Below are 17,750 nucleotides of genomic sequence, written 5' to 3'. Positions count from 1 at the left end.
GATGGATGCAGAGTCTGGGTGGGAAGAGAGTCTCGATGGGTGGAGAGTATGGGTGTGTGCAGAGTCTGGGTGGATGCAGAGTATGAGTGGATACCGAGTCTGGGTGGATGCAGAGTCTGAGTGGGTGGAGAGTCTGGTTGGATGCCGAGTCTGGGTGGATGGAGAGTCTGGGTGGATGTAGAGTCTGGGTGGATGCAGAGTCTGGGTGGATGAAGAGTCTGGGTGGATGGAGAGTCTGGGTGGATGCCGAGTCTGGGTGGATGGAGAGTCTGGGTGGATGCAGAGTCTGGGTGGATGGAGAGTCTGGGTGGATGGAGAGTCTGGGTGGATGCCGAGTCTGGGTGGATGGAGAATCTGGGTGGATGCATAGCCTGGGTGGATGCAGAGTCTGGGTGGATGGAGAGTCTGGTTGGATGCCGAGTCTGGGTGGATGGAGAGTCTGGGTGGATGCAGAGTCTGGGTGGATGCAGAGTCTGGGTGGATGCAGAGTCTGGGTGGATGCAGTCTGGCTGGATGGAGAGTCTGGGTGTATGCAGAGTCTGAGTGGATGCCGAGTCTGAGTGGGTGGAGAGTCTGGGTGGATGCAGAGTATGAGTGGATACCAAGTCTGGGTGGATGGAGAGTCAGGGTGGATGCAGAGTCTGAGTGGGTGGAGAGTCTGGGTGGATGCAGAGTCTGAGTGGATGCTGAGTCTGGGTGGGTGGAGTATCTGGGTGGATGCAGAGTCTGGGTGGATGCAGTCTGGGTGGATGCAGAGTCTGGGTGGATGGAGAGTCTGGGTGGATGCAGAGTCTGGGTGGATGGAGATTCTGGGTGGATGGAGATCCTGGGTGGATGGGGAGTCTGGATGGATGCAGAGTCTGGGTGGATGGAGAGTCTGGGTGGATGCAGAGTCTGGGTGGATGCAGTCTGGCTGGATGGAGAGTCTGGATGGATGCTGAGTCTGGGTGGTTGGAGAGTCTGGTTGGATGCAGAGTCTGGTAGATGCAGAGTCTGGCAGGGTGCAGAGTCTGGGGGGATGCAGAGTCTGGGTGGATGCAGTCTGGCTGGATGGAGAGTCTGGGTGGATGCTGAGTCTGGGTGGTTGGAGAGTCTGGTTGGATGCAGAGTCTGGTTGGATGCAGAGTCTAGCAGGGTGCAGAGTCTGGGTGGATGCAGAGTCTGGGTGGATGCCGAGTCTGGGTGGATTGAGAGTATGGGTGGGAGCAGAGTCTAAGTGGGTGGAGAGTCTGAGTGGGTTGAGTGCCTGGGTGGATGGAGAGTCTGGGTGGATGGAGAGTCTGGGTGGGAGGAGAGTCTGGGTGGGTGGAGAGTATGGGTGGATGCAGAGTCTGGATGGATGGAGAGTCTGGGTGGATGGAGTGTCTGGGTGGGTGCAGAGTCTGGGTGGGTGGAGAGTCTGGTTGGATGCAGAGTCTGGCGGGGTGCAGAGTCTGGGTGGATGCAGAGTCTGGCGGGGTGCAGACTCTGGGTGGATGCGGAGTCTGGGTGGGAGGAGAGTCTGGGTGGGTGGAGAGTATGGGTGGATGCAGAGTCTGGGTGGATGCCGAGTCTGGCTGGATCGAGAGTATGGGTGGGTGCAGAGTCTGAGTGGGTTGAGAGTCTGGGTGGATGGCCTTAGGAGTTTAGTCCATATGGCGTCCCCATGTTATAGAGGTTGGGGCGCACTCACCAGGGAGAGCTTTGTGCACAAGAGAAGCAGTCAGTGATTCAGCCCATTGGTTGGTAGAGTGGCCTCTCAGCCGATGACAGACGGTCTGAGAAGTTCATACCAAGAATGTGGCTAGAGTGGGTGGGATCCTGTAGACTCCATTGCAATGGACAATCCAGAATGTGACCGAAGGTACGGGAGGAGCATCCTTCTGAGGTGGGAGAAACCAAACGATGAAGGGGCGGAGCTTTAGAATCAGTCAGAAGCTGCACACAGGAGAGCTTGCGGGATGCTGATGTGTCGAGAAGGAGATGTGGGGACCCCCCACGGACAGTGATCAGCTCCCGCAGGCCATGAACGCACCTCGATCTTTGGAATCTACAGGAGCAGGCGGTGTGATCCACCCAGTTTCACAGGTCCCTGAAGCAGTCCATGGGTTAATGACAACCCACAGGTTCATTGGACCACCTGATGTAAAGCTGGCTCTGGAGGTCAAATAAACAGAAGCCAAAGTTGAAGTTGTACACGGTGTCATATTGGCATTTAACACTGTCCACGCTGACCGCGGGTGAACCCCGCACATAAAGGTGATCGAGATGGATCAATAGGTGATCGATTTTCAATATGAAGCTTTTGTCTTTTTTAAAGAACCAAGGAATGAGAAAGTTGTCTCATGGCACTGTCAGTTTCTAGAGCCCTTTCTACACAACATTGAACCGGTGAATGTAAACAAAACAAAAAACATGCATGTAAGGAACCCTATCTCAGGTCGTAGACCTTGGACTCTAGTTACAAAGGTCCATGAAGAGGTATTTTTAAAGTTGAAATCTTTCTTTACAAAAAACAAAAGGTTCTCAAAGCAGGTCATACAGAAATCTGCAAGCTGGTATGATGGGGCTTTGTAAGGCCGCATTCGGCCACCTCTCCCAAGCGATTAGGTCAGGATTGCCGCATGAAGTTAGGGAAGCTAGGACTGCTTATAAGGAAAACAGCGAAGAGCAAAGAAGTCCTTTGATGAAAAAAGATGGCAGGATTTATTAAATGCAAGTAATGGAAAAAACTGGGTGCGATTTTGGAAAACAGTTAAATGGGGCAGTGGGTATATAGACCCCTCACCAGTTAATAATGTCCCCCCTGAACTATGGGTCACGTAATATCAGACCCAGTTTGCCTTCACGATTAGCAGCCCAAGCCACTATCCACAAATAATGTGTGACACTGTGTTAACTTTTGATTTAGTGGAAATTGAGAGAGCCTTGGATGGTGTTCCAGCAGGTAGGGCTCTGGGCCCGGATTGTATTCCAGCTAGCATCTTTAAATTTGACAAGGAAAATTGGCTCAAATATATACATCATACGGTCAATGGTCTGGCAAGAGGTGCTCCTCTGCCTGAATCCTGGCGTGGGGCTGAGATTATTCCTATCTATAAAAAAGGGGACCGGGCCAGTCCGAGCAACTATAGGCCCATAAGTCTTAGAGACACTATGCTAAAGATTGTGGCCAGACTTGTACTGAGTAGGGTTAATATGTGGATAGATGATCAAGAAATTGTATCCACCTTTCAAGCAGGTGTCCGTCCTCATGTCAGTACAATAGACCAAGTCTTTAGATTCATGATGATTTATTGGAGTACTGTGGTTTTATCAGGGGGGACTCTCTATGCTGCATTTATAGATCTAAAATCAGCATTTGATTTGGTGCCCCGCTCAAAGCTGTGGGACTCACTTAAGGAAGCAGGGATGCCCCCTGCGATTTTAAGTTTTATTATTAAACTTCATGAGTCTAATTATGCCCAGGTTCGGTGGAGTCAACAGGGTGAGATAACAGACCGGTTTCCTGTGACCAAGGGGGTAAGGCAGGGCTGTGTTTTGGCCCCTACTCTCTTTTCTTTGTTTATCAATAACGTTATCTCATATTACTCTGAGTACCCAACCGATGCCCCTACTCTTTCTGGTATGAGGGTCCCACTTTTAATGTTTGCAGACAATACTTTAATTTTATCTAAAACACAATCAGGTCTGCAACGAGCCCTCGATAGGTTCACTTTATTTTGCAACGACCTTGAGCTAGTAGTCAATGTTGATAAGACTAAGTTTATGGTGCTGCATAAACATAAAATAGTAAAAGGCAGAGTAGAAATGAATAGTGCACCTTTGGAGCAAACAGACACCTTTACGTACATGGGTGTAACGATGGGTAAGAGAATGAACTTGAAATCTCAAATAGAGTTACTAGCCCTTAGGCACAATCAACTAGCAGGGGCCCTTTTAAAAGAATACCGGTTGTCTTACACCAAACCGGTAGGTCCAGCATTAGCCATATATAATAGGAAAATAAAGGCCTCCATACTTATGGTGCAGAACTCTGGGGCTTCGAAAATCTAGCCCCCTTAGTTCTAGCCCAAAATAAGTTTATGAGATCACTGACTAGCCTTCCCCAATCATCTCCCCTCAAACCCCTATTTTTAGATCCAGGATGTACTTCAATCGAGGAGGCAGCGGGCTTTAGACCCCTAGCGTATTCGAGACGGCTATGGACAACCCCAGAGTTAGTACCCTATGCCAAAGCAGTTAAGCATATCAAAGAAGCTGATATGTCCTCAAAAATGTACTGGTTGAAAAAATTAAGGGTCCACTATTTGACATGGGGCTCACGCACGTGTTGGAGGACCCAGAAGGGAATCAGTTCCCATCAAAAAATGAATTTAAATCTCTATACAGGGACATGGTCTGTCTCAAGGCCATGTCACTGGTGGACGGTGCTTCCCTGGCAGGACTCTTTTTAGATCATAAGTATGAATATAGGTTGGAGGCCTATTGGGATGTCATTACGAGACCTGCTGACAATTTAGAGTGGGAACCCTCCCCTTAAAAACTTTTACGGCAAAATGGGGAGATGGAGATACAAAATGCACTGTGTGCACACCCCAGGAAGAGTCTATACTCCATGTTTTATTTGTGTGCCCTGCATACAAGGGTCCCCGTAACAAATGGCTAAAGCCGATCTGTCTTAATATTGGCACAAGATCATGCCAAATAGCATTGTGTATTTTAAAGACAGATACAAGGGAACCTGTAGTTATAGCTATGGCTACATTCTTGAGCTGGATATGGGCCCTCAGAAGGAGTAGTTTGGTTGCTAATCTAGGCTCTAACTTGCAATAATGAAGAGGACATGATTATGATTGGTGCTTCCCCTGATGGGTATTGTGGGTATATTGTTTTTATGTAGTCCACTTTGGATAAAACTGTGTTTTCCAATGAATGTAAAATCTTAGTTATCATTACTTCCTAAATATAACTGGATTTTAATAATATTAACTGTACTTTATTAAGTGTGGCACACTTGTTTTATATAAATGTATTTTATATGTGTCTTTTATGATTAGAAAACATCGAATAAAGACAAATTGAATTTGACTGCATATGTTGTGCAGATACTTTTTGTAAGACATAAACAAGGTACGAGTAAGATTTCCCTTAGACCCCCTCGTGCCCTTGCTTGCACCCTGCTTGTATCACTAATTAAAGAAAGTATTCCAGGCATGCTACGCGTGCATTTCACATATGTACTGGTTTTAATTACTAGTGTCTGACCCTTCATGCGAAGAATGCAGTCTTGTGTGGGAAAGCCATAGACATATACCAGAGAATTGCATGTTTTAAGAGTCATACGCCTAAATCTACAGTGCAGATGGAAAAGCAAATGGGAGGGCCAAACCTATTTACAGCCAGACCTAAATGTGGCTGCATATGGTGATAATTGTCCGATGAATGATGTGGCCTAAGGGCTACAGCGGCCGACCTCGAAGCTCGGGAACCAGGCTCGAGTCTCAGCAGATACGCTGATCATCCCGTGGTTCTGGGCAAATCACTTAGGGCCACATGCATCAAGCATTTTTGCCCTCGCAAACTGGCCGATTCGCTGAGTGCAAAAAGGCCTTTTCTGTTGTATGAAAGGCATTGCATTTGCAAATTAGGTAATCACAATTTTTTGCAGTTACCTAAATTGCGACTGCATTTAGGGAATTGCAATTTGCGAAACCATAATGCTGTTGCATGTAGCCTTTCCTAAATCCAAAATATGCATTTAGGAATCCTAAATGCGAATTATGCATTTAGGAAAAGCTAATTACCATCAACTTCAAGTTTATTATAATTTGCGCATGCATTGAAAAATGCACAAAAATGCATTTTTCAAAGTGACATGTGGCGCACAAACATGCCCTTAGGGCATGTTTGTGCGCCACATGTGCACACTTATCTTTTTGGGGGGGAGGGGTGCATCAGGGGGGATTTAGGCCCCCGGCACCCTTGGAATTGCATTCGCAATTTCCAATTACCAAATTGGTAATCACAATTTGCGAATGCATTGGAATTCATTCCTATGGGCCTATGGCCCATAGGAATTAATTGAGTGACATTACCTATAAGCGATTCACAATTTGCGAATCACTATTAGGTAATGTTAAGGAATCGCAGTTTATTTTGAGATTCCTACATGCATAAGGATTTGCGATTCCCAAATAGCGATTCCTTAAAAATTGCTATTTAGGAGTCGCAATTCCTAATGTTGATGCATATGGCAGTTAATCTGCCGGTGCCTAACAAAAATAATTTACCTGTCTGTCTGTAACGCAACTGATGCTCATGTAAAGCGACCCGATACCTTCGGGTCGAGCTTGCACTATATCAAACTCCTACCCCCCAAAAAAATAAAGCCTGCAACCAGACACATCCAGGTAAATACCTTAATAAAAATATCCTTAATCCTGGGACTTGCTGGACGACCCTGCCAAGTGTTACTCAGGACGTCCTGTGTTCTACAGGGCCCTACTCATGCCTGTGAGGGGGACTAAAGCTTCCCTCCTTATCTCTCCCACAGAATAATCCAATCCCCAGATTTTCATTTTTTTCCTCTAATGCATTTGTAAATCCACTGCCTTTGTGATCTTGGTACTTCAAAGCTTCTTTGAGAAAAGGAGTGACGTTCAGGAATTATCTCAGCCATGATAAGGAAAGAGGGGTTTTGATTGTGACCTTCAGCCGTGACCTTGGAGTCAGAAGGGAGGATTGTTTTCTGCAGAGTACAGAGGGGAGGGCTCTGTGCAGCTGTGAACTTGTAATGACATTTTAGACGGTGGAAGAAGAAAGTCTTAGTCACCTGGCAGTCCTTTTGCTGATAGTTTGCCATCTTGTGCTGCCCTGGAAGATCTGCATTAGCTTCATGTGTGCTCTCAAAGGATTTGTTGTCACTCAGAGACAGAGTGTGCCAGCTACGTGTGTTGTTCTTCATGAATCAGTTCCTGGCATTTTGAACCAATCAGGCTGTAGCGCTTCCCTGTCACTCAAGTTACTGTAATCACAGTTACCTTTAGAACATATAACAAACTGGTTGGAAGACGTATATGGACGAATATATGATGTTACATCGCGGTCTTCACACCGCGATACCTTTACAACGCAGGCATTACAACGCAAGTCGTTACAACGACTTGCGCTGGAGGGCGCTGGACTTAGGAATAGTAAGATTTACTATTCCAACTCCAGTCTACGTACAGCAGGGAAGCTGTTGGAATAGTAAATCATACTATTCCTAAGCTTAGAGCGCCATCCAGCGCAAGTCATTGTAATGACTTGCGTTGTAATGCTAGCGTTGTAAAGGTATTGCGGTGGGGAGACCGCGATGTAAATGATGTTTCCCATATGGACAACAAGAGATGGTCTCCCTTCACCCATACCTGCTGTACCAGGTTGACCCGCTTAACTGCAGTGCTGCGCGCCTCTGCCCTAGCGCCTCCTGTTCCTCCCATGCTCCTGGAAGTCCCGCCCATCACTACAATTAACCAATCCAGCAGCAGGGGTGGAAGAGTATGCCACACAGGGGAGATAGTGCCACTTATCCCACAATTTACATTAAACATACTGATACCTTTTTGGCCTCCAACATTGGACCTCAATTTAAGCAATTCTGAAATGATTTGCCCAAATAATTATGGCATAACATACTGGGAAAAAAGTCCCCAGTTTCATAATTTGACAGATTTTTACATAGTAATCCAGACTGAGAAGAGTCCGTTTAGATGCTTGTGTTTTTTCTAAGGAATGGAAAAATGAAGATAGTGAGTTTTTATTTTTTAAGTGTTACTCCATGCTGTCACTCACGACTACCAGGGCAATAGCTGTGCACATCGACAGCAAAGAGTGTTTAAAAAAAGAGGAGATAGCCCCTCAAACTTAAACAGCCGTGTGGAGCTGGTTATTTTATAGGGCTATTTTGAGCACTGAAATCCTATGTGCTGCAGGTCAATATACATTTATCAACTAAGTAAAGGTTTAAACATATTAAATACAAGTTCATTTATTTTCCCACCCCCCAAAAAAGTAAATAAGCAATTTGGATAAATACCTATTTGATGACAGTAAAAGTAAATATGGATGAATACAGAGAAACATACCAGAAACATAAATACCATAGCGCGGGAAACCCTTTTTTAACAGATCTTTAAACAGATGTAGCTCTGTTGGTACTCTTGGATACCAGAGTCACATCTGTATTCATCAGCATCTTTATGTCTCTGACAGTTGTTAATTACAAGAGCTCTTTGCTCCCTGAAGACCCACTCCTGGTTCTTCTCCACCATCCCTGTACAAAATGTAAAGTAGAACAGGGTTGACCTTTCACCCCATCGTCTGTAGACAAATGTTTGCTCCCTGCAAGGCAATATAAGAGATGAACAGAGGAAGTACAAGAAAGCACCCCTGCATTATACTCCCCCTGAAGCCCCTTCCCCCTAAATCTCTGTGCAGTCCTAACCCGGTCCAGAACCACTGAGTTGGGCATTAATAAACAGGGAGAGGTGTGGCGCCGCGGCCAGGGCGACTGACGCTGGAATCTGGGGACCACGGTTCGATCCCCGGCTCCGGCGGCAGGTTAGCCCAGCACCATGTGACTCTGGGCAATAGCTCGCTTAATCTTCCCGACGGCCCCCCAGCGCCTAGAGACCCTTACGGGTGATTGTGCGCTTTACAAATGTGGACTTTACTTTACTTTACTTTAAACCAGCCTTGGTGTAGCTTGAATCACCAGTTGAGGAAATTGAATATTTTATTCCAAGAATTGTGCACATGCAGGTTTGTGTTCTCCTGATTATAACATTGAACATGTTTTAACCCCTTCGCTGCGGCGGCAATTCCGTACTCGTGACAGAACCGCTCCTTCACGAGACGCGGTTGCGCTGTGCTTATGACGGAGCGGTTCCGTCACGGCCCCGCCCGCTCTTAAGAACGTTCAGCGCAGACGCGGAATCGCTGCCGCGCAGGCGCTCCGAGCGGGCCGTGACGGAACCGCTCCGTCATCAGCACAGCGCGGCCGTGTCTGATGACGGAGCGGTTCCGTCACCAGCAGGGGAGGGGTTAAGCAAACTATGATACTTTTGGAGATGTCCTTGCTGTATAATGCATTAAATTGTGACACATAATATAGCCTTATAGCCAGCCGTAGCGGGCTATACGGCTATTAAAGGCCCGCTCCCCCGTTAAAGGCCCAAGCCGAAGGCGAGGTACTTTAACAAGGGACAGGGCTTTAATAGACGGTATAGCCCTGCTAGAAGGGCTATAAGGCTGTCAGAACATTCTGCCACTAGAGGGCAAAATAAAGCAAAAGTCTTCTCGAAGCTCGAGGGGATTTAGATCCTCTCGAGCTCCAAGAGGCCTTTGTAAAACATTGGAATGTTGCTCTGCGGGCCTTTACCGGCCCGTAGAAGCAGGGAGCACTCCATTATCTTCAATGGAGCTCCCAACATTCCACTGTTCTAATTTGCATTACAGCATAATTCCGTGATAATGGCCTTAGAAGATGTACCAGAGAGCAAGGGTCTATCCCAGCCAGCGGAAGGCGCTATTTCATATTGTACCAAAAACGTTTAGGCCAAATGAAAAATCTCTACTAATCTCTCCCAAAAACTCCGGCCTGCTCCTCGATGCATGAATGGACTCCTGTTTTCACCTTGATTTGATGCCGGCGATTGGAGATGACTTCCATCCCCTGGGATTCATCCTTGATAACCGGTTTGATCTATAAAGCCAAATCTTTGCCTTGGTTAAGATCGCACGCGACCAACTCAGGCTCGTTGGAGCATCAGGGGTGCACTCCTGATAAAGACAAAGGGCAGGATTTAGATCTCAGCAGACGGGTTACTCCGTTGGTGGCGGATATCCTTTCAGCCAAAATAGAAATCCTGTTATATCCTTTGGGATTTATATTTTGGTGGATGGGATCGCGGTAACCATTGTGACAGAGTGTCCCGTCCGCCAACATCTATATCAGGCCCAAAGTTTGTAATGCAGGCACTAGTTCTCTCCAGACTGGACTATGGAAACACGGGGCCATATTACCAAGGTTAAGTATCACCGCTTTTTCGGCGAATTGTGCTGAGAAAGCGGCGATACTTCTAGCGCCCTATTAACAAGGGCATGCTAACGCCTGCCTCAAGCCCACTTTGCATGTCAGCAAGAAACATCGCTAATGACATGCAAAGTGGGCGTTCCCACGTCCAACCACATGTAAAATGTGGTTGGAGGTGGTAACACCCTATTACCAAGGCAGGCGTTGGGAGAAGGAGACCTGCGATAAACTCGTTTATCGCAGGTCTCCCAACGCCTGCTCTGATCAGGTGTTAGGCATTGACAACATGGGGGTGTGGATCATAAAGCTGAATCCACCCCTCCATATTATCAAGTCACACATTAGCGCGTCACAACAACGCTTGTTTTCACGCGCTAATGTTCCCTATCGCCGGCTATCGCCGGATTTAATATCGCCTATGTGTTGCGCGTTGATAATGACACGGCGATAAAATCCGGCGATAGGGAAATGTGCGATGTGCGTTTTTTAAAGCACATCTTGGTAATATGGCCCACAGTTCCACAGGACTCCCAAAAATGTATTTGGCCCCAGCTAAACCCGGGGCTTTTCGCAGCCGCCTGGTTTGTTTCTGGGTACTAGAGATTTGACCAGATTTCTCCCGTCCTTTTAACGCTGCCAGGGGTCTCCATGAATGCAAAAGTCTACAAGAGGCCTGGGTGTATCACACAAGAGGAACTGCATAACTCTACAATGGCCTCCCTGGACGACCAAATCAGAAATCCCTGGTGCTCAATGAATACAGAATCCTCATGTTGGCTACGGATTGTTCTAGGACACATCATCTAATCCCCATTCCATCGCCCTGATTGTACTGACTTGTGCTTACTGCTCCGAATGCGTGATTGCCATTGTTGTAAAACACTGAGGGCCTCATTTATGAAAAGTGACGCATCGCCGAGAGAAAACAGGAATGAGACACTTTTCATTGCGCCCTCCTTGCGACACCAATGATGCGTAATATTTACAGTATGACGCATCATGTCGCAAGGAGTAACAGATACGTCAGTATTTCTGACGTATCTGTAGGCACAATTTATAGATTTCAGTGTGTCACTTCTATGACCCTTACTTGCTTGGGAATGCCCCTCGCGTACATTATACCTGGCGGAGGTATAATGTGGCACAGGCGTTTACAAAGTGACGCATCTACCTAGATGCGAACCTTTGTAAATATATTGCAACAAGGCACATTTTTTACGCTGCTGGTGCATCACGAAAAGTGTCGCACCGGCGGCGCAAAAGTGATGCAAGGGCTCATACATTGGCCTCTTGATATGTAAAACAGCAACATCAATTCAAATAAACAAGGAAGACGTAACCTACTGGAGGAAGCCCTGACTGGTCTATAGGTCACTCTCGTAGTGCCAGAAGGGCTGGGCTGACAGGTTGGTGTGTTGGCTGGCAGTGAGCTGTTTGTGGGTCTGTTGTATGGTCTGCTGGGCTGGTTTTTACTACTTATTTCTCTGATTATTATTACAGACATTATCTTTATAAGTTCCTGATTTGTAAATGTGAAACACCTTGTAGCTATGAGCTTCGCTAACTGAGGCCAGTTTTATTTTGGCGCAGCTGCTGCGCACCTACATTATTTAACTAAGAGGTATATCAGCAAGAGCTTTAGCTACGATTTTTTGGCTTTAAAAGCCAAAAAAGCGGAGAAAAAACTATTGCCCTATCAACAACAGGGTGCTCACATGCGAAATCGCATGTTAGCACCCTTTTTCCCTACACCTCCCTTTGCATCTCTTAAGAGATGCAAAGTGGGCGTTCCATCCGAAAATAACTGGAGAAATGTTGCTAACTGACATTTCTCCAATTATCAATCAGCACGCTAACAAGCATAGCGATAAGAAAAGTAGCGCTAACTGCGGTTATCGCTACTTTCCTTACGCCTGCTTTTAGTTTGACTTACTTGAAAAAACAAAATGCCAACTGCACACTTATTCTAGATCCTCTTTTTTGAGGAAAAAAACAAAGTGCAACTCCTAGGTTAATTTGGGTATACTACTATTACCCTCTTCTGTTTATTATTTTCAGTTTTTTGCTATTTCTTGTATGAAAAGGACACTTTACATATTGCTTTGTTCACACATAAAAACAATTATTTACAACACAAAACATTTTCATGACAAAAACATTAAATTGCATTTATACAGTTATTTGTTTTGCTATATACACAAAAAACAAGCATTCAATTTCTTACAAAGACAAGAGTCACGTTATAGACTCGGAGTTTAGATAGACAGTTAATGATTGAAATCACAAATGAATAAGAAACAAATTAATTAAATCAAATATTCATTCCAACGGAATAGACCATAAATCAATTTCAGTCTATTAGAAAACTGATGTCTAATCTCTTTTACGCCAACGCGTTTCGAATCCGGTATGTTCACTCAACGGATTCTCATCAGGGCTCTGTCTTTAAAGGTTTATCTAAAAGTGTATAAAACAAAACTCATTTTAGCTTCTTTGTCTGTAGTTCTTAGACTTCCATCTGGCTATTGTCAATGCCACTAATATTACCTGTTTTCCAGCGATCGCCGGTCCGCAAGTACTATTGTGCTCTTGGCTGAACTGCTTTCACTTTGCACCTATAGGAAAATAGGGGCATAGTGACTTTTCTTATTTTATCCTGGCAGAAAGACGAGGGGCACATCTCTACTTAACATACCTTTTTAGATCGAGTCTTTGCGCCTTCAATCTCTTCAATTTACTTTTCAGTTATTGTTGGTGGATTACAGCCTACAAATGATAAGGCATTTGTTTTAAAAAAATATATATACTCGCATTAGGTCGAAAGAGATGACGCTCACTACTCGGGGAGGCATACCTGCTCAGTATCGCTTCCTGCTTGGGCTGCAAACACTCTTTTTCATTCAGCGGCAAGCGCTCACCTTGCGCTTTTCGAGTCAGTCTTTCGCTGTCCTCCTGGGTGGACAGACGTTTCCCTAAGTATATAAAATTGTATTTACTGACTAGTCGTTCACGCTGCATCAAGGGAGGCACTACAGTTTCATGTTTATGGACTTACTTAGTATTGCTGCAATCCGGTGACTGGCTCATCAGTCTGTGGAAGCGGCGGCCATCTTAAGACGGTGTTTTAAAGCTTTCATTTGGCCGTGATTATCGGTCGCCATCTATAAGTGGGTTTATTGTATACATAAGGGAACATGTGTCATGTTAGGAGCGCCAAAATCGGGGTTACCAATTTTGTTGGAGGGCTTTCTCGACCAGCGTTTTTAGCAATATTTGCACTGGTGTTACCATACTGTGGGATAACTTCCTGGGGACATTATTCAGAGCATACTGTAATCCTGCAGCTACAGTCTGGATATTTCAGATAATGAATTGAGGCCAGTTAGTACACTATTGAATTTCAATATCAAATACGCCTCCTTTTGTAGCAAGATTTTATCAGGATCCATAGGTCTGGATTGTTGCAAAACATACAGAACTGACCATTTCAAGTCATTTTCAGTATGTTTGTTTTCCATAAAATGTTCCACCATAGGGGCGGTCAACACCTTATTCTTCAATCTAGATTTGTGTTGAGTTATGCGCGTATTTACTTGCTGTGTTGTCTTACCTATGTAAATTTTTGCGCATGGACAGGTGATGACATACACAACATTGCGTGTCTTACAGTTAGAGAAACTCAGGTGCTTCCACCTTATGCTTCCATGTTGGAATTCCTTCCCTTCTATTGTTGTCCCACAAGCCGCACAAGAGCCGCATTTGAGGTGCCCTTCAATGGGTTTTAGCTTCCATTGTGACAATAAGTCACTCTTGGGTTTCGGTAATGCAATATCTGCCCGTACTAATTGTTGCCCAATGCTTTTATTTTTCCGGTACGCAAAAAGCGGACGCGGAAACGGACAATCCAAATTTTCTAGTAAGTGCCAGTTTTTTAAGACGACCTGTCTCAGTTTATTGGTGTCAGGCCCAAATGTAGTGACACAGACCAGACGGTCCAGTTCTGTTTTTTGTTTGGTCTGCAACAAGCATTCGCGGGGCGTATATCGCGCCCGCTTGAATGAGTGCTTCAACAGTTTTTTAGGATATCCTCTGTTTTCAAGCTCATTACAAAATGTGTCAGTATGCCTTTCATATTCAGACAACTCTGTGCAGTTTCTTCTGATGCGAAGCAGTTGGCCATACGGTAAGTTGGCCTTCAAGTTCCTGGGATGGGCGCTTTGATGGTGCAGCATTGTGTTTTTATCAGTCTTTTTTCTATGAAGAGAGGAGACTAACCTCCCGTCTGTACATGTGATTTCCACATCAAGAAACGTCATTTTAGTGTCGCTAAATTCAACAGAGAATTTGATGTCTTGGTGTTTGGAATTTAACCATGCGTGGAACTCCATCAACTTGGCGTGGCTCCCCTGCCACAGGAGCCACACGTCGTCGATGTACCGTAACCACTGCTTAATGTGACCACTGTAGGGATTATTGTTTTCAATGAATTTTTTCTCGTATTCAGCCATGTACAGAATAACCATCTCAGGGGCATAAGGGCATCCCATGGCAGTCCCTTTGGTCTGCATGAAAAATTGCTCACTGAATCGAAAATAATTTCTCCGCAGAGCTATTTCTGCTAGTTTTAAAATAAAACTAGTGGGAACTCGGTGTGGTCTTTCACGAGCTTCCAAATAAAGCTCGATAACTTCCAGTGCCTCATCCTGGGGGATCTGGGTATAGAGGGACATGACATCCATTGTCACTAGTAATTGTGACGCTTGATTGAATTCAGTCCCCTCCACTTTTACCAGGAAATCCATTGTGTCTCTAAGGTATGATTTTACAGAGCTCACAAAGGGTTTCAAAAAGAAATCCACATATTTAGCGAGCGGTTCAAGGCAGGAATCGCACCCTGAAACAATGGGACGTCCTGGGGGCTCATTCAGATTTTTGTGGATTTTGGGGAGGAAGTACAGGATGGGAGTCCTGGGGTATTTTTTGATTAGGAATTCACCTTCTTTCACACCCACATAACCATCCTCTAATCCAGTTTTAACCGTGTCGGCTATCAATCCCTGTATGCTTTTAACAGGATCTTCCTGAAGAGTTCTGTACCAGACTTCGTTGTTAACCTGTGCATTTGCTTCCGCAAGATATTGATCTCTTGGCCAGAGGACTACTGCACCGCCTTTATCGGCCTGCTTGATAACTATTGATTGGTCGTTACTCAAATTCTTTAGCGCACTCCTTTGTCCTTTGCTTATGTTTTGTTGGAAATACTTTTTATTCTTTTCTAGTTTATCAATTGAAGATAACATGATTTGTTCAAAAGCATAAATCTGTTTTGGTATTTTCTGGGTAGGTATAAAGTTTGATTTATTACGTAACCCAGTGGTTTCTTTTTCGGTCATTGGAGGCTGGTTAGCAAAAAAAGCCCTAAGCCTAATTTTGCGGCAGAATTCAATAGTTTCAAGTTTCATTTGGGTAAAGTCTGTTTGCTGGCGTGGAACAAATTTTAGTCCTAAATTTAATACAGACTCTTCATCTTTTGTTAATATTTTCGGGGATAAGTTAACTATTGTTGTAGTTGCCTTTACGATTTGTAAAAATTCCTCCTTGTCCGCATCTCCCATGGTACCTTGAACCTGGTCTTTCCTTGCTGGTCCTTCTCTAAAAAAGACACTTGTTTCTTATTTTGGTTCCCACGTGTATCGGAGCCAGATGAATCAGATGAAGAAGAGGTTTCGGAGAAGGTTTTGAATCTATAACGGGATCTGCCCTGATAGTTGCGTAGTGCCCCTCTTGATTCTGCCTGAGTGTAATACTAGTCTTTCAAAAAAGGATATGCCTTTTCAAGTGTGAACGCCTTTGAATCTCTTTCGCATTGTGCGATTTTGTTGTTAAGTGTATTATCTTTAAAAGTCAAGATCTCCTTCTCTACTTTTTTCCAATAGAGCTTTGGCATCAGGTACTGTTGGACTATCTTTGATGGCCTGGGTCAGTGTTTCTATTTCTTCTAGTTCCTTTAAACTAAGTCTTTGTGCAGTTTCTATGGTATGGACCATCAGGTCCCTGCGACATTTCGTGTTGATACAGCTGAATCCCTTCCTGTACTCTACGTCCTCAGTGAAGATTACAGGGACATTTTTTACCTGTAAACCCCAGGGTATTGTCCCGCCCCTCAGATGCTTTAACAGAAAGTGCCCGTGTAGTTCTGTCCTTATATGTTTTTTACTCAGCCTTATCAGTTTGTCTGACTCATTCTGCTGTTGGGCAGAAGAGCTCAGAGCGACATTAGAGAATGCAGAGGAAGCTAACAGACTTTGTATGTGGTCTTCACTAAACGATAAAGTGTCCTTGTCAGACATCCCTTTCGGAAGGATAGAATATCCCTCCTCGAGTTATTCTTATATACGCCAAGCGGCAACTAGACTTAATCGTGTGCCCTTTGGACTCTCGTGGGGGTGTCCCGCTCTAAAGTTTGAGAACAGGGGAGTTAGGTCCCGGGACGTGCAATCGGCTGGACCATACGTTATACTTGAAAAAACAAAATGCCAACTGCACACTTATTCTAGATCCTCTTTTTTGAGGAAAAAAACAAAGTGCAACTCCTAGGTTAATTTGGGTATACTACTATTACCCTCTTCTGTTTATTATTTTCAGTTTTTTGCTATTTCTTGTATGAAAAGGACACTTTACATATTGCTTTGTTCACACATAAAAACAATTATTTACAACACAAAACATTTTCATGACAAAAACATTAAATTGCATATATACAGTTATTTGGTTTGCTATATACACAAAAAACAAGCATTCATTTTCTTACAAAGACAAGAGTCACGTTATAGACTCGGAGTTTAGATAGACAGTTAATGATTGAAATCACAAATGAATAAGAAACAAATTAATGAAAATCAAATATTCATTCCAACGGAATAGACCATAAATCAATTTCAGTCTATTAGAAAACTGATGTCTAATCTCTTTTACGCCAACGCGTTTCGAATCCGGTATGTTCACTCAACAGATTCTCATCAGGGCTCTGTCTTTAAAGGTTTATCTAAAGGTGTATAAAACAAAACTCATTTTAGCTTCTTTGTCTGTAGTTCTTAGACTTCCATCTGGCTATTGTCAATGCCACTAATATTACCTGTTTTCCAGCGATCGCCGGTCCGCAAGTACTATTGTGCTCTTGGCTGAATTGCTTTCACTTTGCACCTATAGGAAAATAGGGGCATAGTGACTTTTCTTATTTTATCCTGGCAGAAAGACGGGGGGCACATCTCTACTTAACATACCTTTTTAGATCGAGTCTTTGCGCCTTCAATCTCTTCAATTTACTTTTCAGTTATTGTTGGTGGATTACAGCCTACAAATGATAAGGCATTTGTTTTAAAAAACATATATATACTCGCATTAGGTCGAAAGAGATGACGCTCACTACTCGGGGAGGCATACCTGCTCAGTATCGCTTCCTGCTTGGGCTGCAAATACTCTTTTTCATTCAGCGGCAAGCGCTCGCCTTGCGCTTTTCGAGTCAGTCTTTCGCTGTCCTCCTGGGTGGACAGACGTTTCCCTAAGTATATAAAATTGTATTTACTGACTTGTCATTCACGCTGCATCAAGGGAGGCACTACAGTTTCATGTTTATGGACTTACTTAGTATCGCGGCAATCCGGTGACTGGCTCATCAGTCTGTGGAAGCGGC

Source organism: Lissotriton helveticus, chromosome 5_1 (genome assembly GCF_964261635.1).
Source record: "Lissotriton helveticus chromosome 5_1, aLisHel1.1, whole genome shotgun sequence".
Taxonomy (NCBI): domain Eukaryota; kingdom Metazoa; phylum Chordata; class Amphibia; order Caudata; family Salamandridae; genus Lissotriton; species Lissotriton helveticus.
This window is presented reverse-complemented; position numbering follows the sequence as displayed.